At 58.9% G+C, this 4,544-nt stretch overlaps 1 pseudogene; it reads left to right on the top strand.

Annotated features, from left to right (window-relative positions):
- Positions 1 to 1,418: 1,418 nt before the first annotated feature.
- Positions 1,419 to 2,506, top strand: LOC144340779 (uncharacterized; annotated as a pseudogene).
- Positions 2,507 to 4,544: the final 2,038 nt, after the last annotated feature.

Raw genomic sequence — 4,544 nt, 5'->3', positions numbered from 1 at the left:
GGGCGCAGCCCCAGGAGGAGGGACGGGGCCTCGGGGTGGGTGACGGTGTCGCCGCCAGCATCGCCTCCCCCGGGTGTCGGGGTGGCCGGGCGCCTCCTCGCGGGGCGGCTGCAGAGCTGGGCCTCCCATGCCTCCCACGGCCTCCCACGGCCGCCCCGACGGGGGACGTTCCCGCCCGGGCCATTCTCACCGCCAGGGGCCTGGGCGGGAGGAGCGCTGGGGCGGCGGGGCTGGTCTCGGGGCTCCTGGCACAGGTTCGCGGCTCCCGCCAGGCATTCCCCGGGGTCTGAACCTGCGCCGGCGGCGGGGCGTTTTCCACCCGGTGATGTGGCGGCGGCTCCTGGGTTTATGGGGAACGTCGGGTCCGCCTCTCGCTGGGTCCGCGGCCTCTTCCCAGCGAGACGCCCCTCAGGGCGTCAGTGCCCGGACGCCGGAGCCATCTCGGTGGCCGCGGCGAAGAAACGCCCCTTTCTCCGTCCACTTCCCGAGGATGGAGGAGCTGGCCCCGGGCGTTCTCTTTCGCCTCCTCCGCGGACGCAGTGGGGTCGCTGCCGGGGACTTTCTGCTCCGGAAGCGTCGGGGCTGGGGCCGGGCCTAGGAGGTGCCCAGGGCCTAGGAGGTGCCCAGGGCCGCCCTGACCGCCGGGAGAAACGATGGAGTCCAGGCCTCCGGGCGGCGGCAGGAGGGAGTGAGCGGGGCGCGGCCGGGCTCCTGGGGGGCTGCACTAGGGGGTCCCTCCCGGCCGCGGTCTCGGCCCACAGCACAAAGGTGCACCCAGAGCCTCAGTCCGGGGTCCCTGACACGGAGCACAAGCCTGGGTCTCTTCGCGCTCTTCGGGACGGCGTCTGCGGGTCCCTGGGCACCGAGGCCAGCAAAGCCAGAAGAGGCAGGTGGCACTGGACCCCGCCTGAGCACCCAGGCACCGAGGCCAACAAAGCTGGAGGAGGCAGGTGGCACAGTGCCACCCCCCCAAGCCCCCGGGCACCCACCCTGGCCCAGGGCACGGGACAAGAGGCCTAGTCTCGCCTTCAGGACCCACCATAGCACCCGGGGCGGTGGAGCCCACCTAAAACTGGGTTGCTGTGAAAGAGATCATGGGCTCAGGCTCAGACACCTGTCCTGCCCGAGACCACCCCCCACCCCCTCTCCGCCACCTGCCCTCAGAGGCTTCTCCAGGTGGCCACCTGGACCCACAGGAACCAGCCTCTCTTTCCATGTAGGCTCCTCTCACATTAACTCCCAGAAACAGAGGGGAAGCTGCCCTAGGAGAAAGAAAGGATGAGAAAGAACCCTGATCGCAGCAAGACAGGGCTGGGGGCAATTCCAAAGCCCTGAAAGGGCTGGAGGGAAATAAGACTCTTCCAGAGGGCCCCTGCCCCAGGATAAAAGTTTTATTTACAGGTTTCAAAAAGGCCAAGATGTCGGTGGCTTCCTTCAGGAGAAAGCGGCAAAATCCACGCCCACGCCCAGATCCCTTGTGCTTTCAACTTTTCACCAGGAAACCATTTTTCTATGTAAGAGCAAGCAAGTTCCACAGTGGGGGGAAGCCAGTGGAGAGGAGCAGGCCTCACCTGGCTCATGTCCTGTTTCCAGTTTGCCCTGAAAACAAATTACTAAATCCAAGGGGGAAGAGCTTGGGGCGTGCCTGGTCCTCAGCCTCAGTGGGGCTGGGGCCTGTGACCTGGTATGCAGAGGGCCAGCCCCCAGGGCGGCGGGGAAGGGGCTGTGCTGCCCAGAGTGAGCCCCCAGGCACTCCCAGCCTGCTGCAGCTGCCTGGGGCGCCACACTTCGGTCCCTCCTCAGGTCTGGGCTGCACTCTCCGCTGGTCTGGGCTGGGCCACCAAGCTCCAGGCAGTGGACGGAATCCACTGGGGCGCAGGAAGCTTCAGCTTCAGCAGCCCACCCGGCCTCCGCAGTCTTCCTCTCCAGGGTCTCATTTCAACGTGGCCTTTTCTGCTGCAACTCAGCTGTCCTGGGGGCCAAGTTTGGGTGTGTGAGGCCAAGGAGATGCATTGTGCTCTCGCGGAAGACAGACACAGCGAGGGAGCCCGGACACAAGGACCCAGCTCACCAACCACAGCCAAACCACCAATTCTGTCCCATGGCCCTTGGTGACTGGTGACAGGGGAGGGAAAGAAATGTGGCCAGCTTGCCCCAGACCACAGGCAAAGACAGGTGGGGGTGGCCTGCTGGCGCGGGCTTAGGAGATGGGGCCATGGTCCAGCCTGGCGCCCCTCTCTTGGGGCAGGAAGTTCCCTCTGTCTGCCATGCACAGGGGCACTCAGGAGAGCCTGGCACAGGACCTCAGGAGCTCCCAGAGCAGCCTCAGCAGCTGCAACCCCTCGACCTTGTCCAGCATCACGCGCTGGTGCCAGGGAGACAGAACGAAGAATCCCACCAGTGTGCAGGAGAGGAAGCCTACTTTAATTCTGTTCTTGAAATAACAGCAGGCGAAGATGCGTGTTTCATAATTAATTCCTCACTTCTTAGGAATTGCAGCGATTAGCTCTGTCATTCCTTCATTATCAGGAAGAACTGTGAGTCCTGCTATTCTCACTGTGCAGCCCTCAGCTAAGTTTTCTAAAGGGAACATCACAGCATCTTCCCTGATCTTAGCCAGGACAAAAGGTGAAGTCTAGCATGATGACCCGCGTAGCCTGCATCACTGGACGCCCTTCCTTCCTGGTCTCCGGGCACAGGTGCGGGGGTCGTGTGTGTGCGTGCACATCCAGGTTCCTCCGGGCACAGGTGCGGGGCCGTGCACCAAGTGCCCCACAGTTCCTGTGAAGGAGTGCAGTGGCTCTGTAATTTTTGTCCTCAGCTCGGGTTTACCACAGCTTAGGCCTTTGGGGTCATTTTAAAGTAGTAAAGAAGCTTCAGATGTAATCCCAAACCAGGTGGTCCATAAATCATTACTGGGTTCAAAGAATAATTATCGTCAGAAGAATTTATTTGCATATAATTGTAACTGTGCCCTGTGGACACTGTACATGGTTAAATCAACACCAGGAGGGTATTTTGGTTTCTAAGAATTTTAAAAATATAAGGCAGATGGCGCTAATACAGACAAGCAATGAATGAATAAGAATTCATAACAAAGAAGCTCTAATGCAACATATGATTGAATAGGGCAGCTTAGAAGCCTGGAAATTAGGAGGCTCGGTAAGATGAATTGGGTGGTGGTTTCCAAGCCTCCTACCACACTTGGAAGAGACCCCAGGGATCAGGGTGTCTCCAGAACCCAAGCCAGCTCTGCATGTCCGGCGAGTGCCTGCAGCGTGCTGGCACTGAGATAGCATTGTGGGTGGCCAATGGAAGGATACGTTTGATGGAAGGGAGAGAGGAAACGGCCCTAATAAGGAAGGGAAAAACTCTAAGCTGGCTGGAGCTTCCAAGTCGTCCACCTGAGGACTTGGAAAAGCCGATGATCTGAGCTTGCATCCGCAAGGCTGAGGATGAGCAGGAGTGAGGGTAGCAGAGATGAGAGCTTGAGCCAAAGAGTGAGGGGCGTGACCCACCCCTTGCTTGAGCATGGTCTGTGCTGATGATGCACTTCTCACCAACAGCAGGGCACAGTGTGTGGGGCATCCAGTCTGCAATTAGGTTAAAAAGACTGTGGCTTTTGCTTTGGGGACACCCCAGGCTCATGCTATCCCTTGCCCTCTGCCCGTCATGAGAACACTTGGCAGCCCTAGGACAGGGTCACGGGGGAGGACCAGGGCCTGTGGGCAGCCTGGCGAAGGGGCTCAGAAGCAGGTGTTCCCACCCCACAGGAGCCTGCAGGGGCAGGAAAGAGATCTGGGGGGAGAGGAAAATGTTTGCTATTTAAGTTGCGATGCTGGTTTCCTGGGTGTGTACATATGTTAGGCTGATTAAACTCTATACTTCAATTGCATGCTGTTTATTGCAGTTTAGTTATATGCTAATGAGGCTGTAAAAACTGGGGAGGGGGCATTATTCGTGGACAAGAAAACGCTCAGATTAAACAGGCAGTGGGAAGATACGGTGTTCGGGGGAGGTGAGCCCAGGCGTGCAGATGCTGACCATAGACGGCATTTGTTAGGTGATGGAGAAGCTGGCATGTGTTAGACCTGGCAGGGTTTGAAGATCTTCCGTCTGTGTTTGGATGGCCACACTGGCTGCAGGGCTTGGAGACAGTGTTGTTGAGAATTGGCTGAGTGCAAAGGTTAAAATGTAGAGTCACTCTGGGGAGTAGAAAGTTTTGCCCTTTTTGAAGGGTAGAACATGACCTTTGACACACCCACGGTCAGCAGGGAGAAGAGGAATGAGGAGCACAGGAAAACAGGCCAGGGAGTTCACGGATGGAAACGGCATCGCGGGCAACAGCCACGCACAAAGATGGACGAGGACCCAAGAGAGAGCCGGCGCTGCTGTGCACCTGCCCATCAGTTCTCAGTGGAGAGATGCACTGTCCGAGCCTCCGTTTGTGGAAATGCTCCTCTTCCAGCCCGGCAGTTGCTCTGGCTGGGCCTGGTGAGGAATGGCCGTCATCACGGACAGTGGCCTTTCCTAGCCCTGACCCT

Source organism: Macaca mulatta, chromosome 4, assembly GCF_049350105.2.
Source record: "Macaca mulatta isolate MMU2019108-1 chromosome 4, T2T-MMU8v2.0, whole genome shotgun sequence".
NCBI classification, from domain to species: domain Eukaryota; kingdom Metazoa; phylum Chordata; class Mammalia; order Primates; family Cercopithecidae; genus Macaca; species Macaca mulatta.
This window is presented reverse-complemented; position numbering and strand designations above follow the sequence as displayed.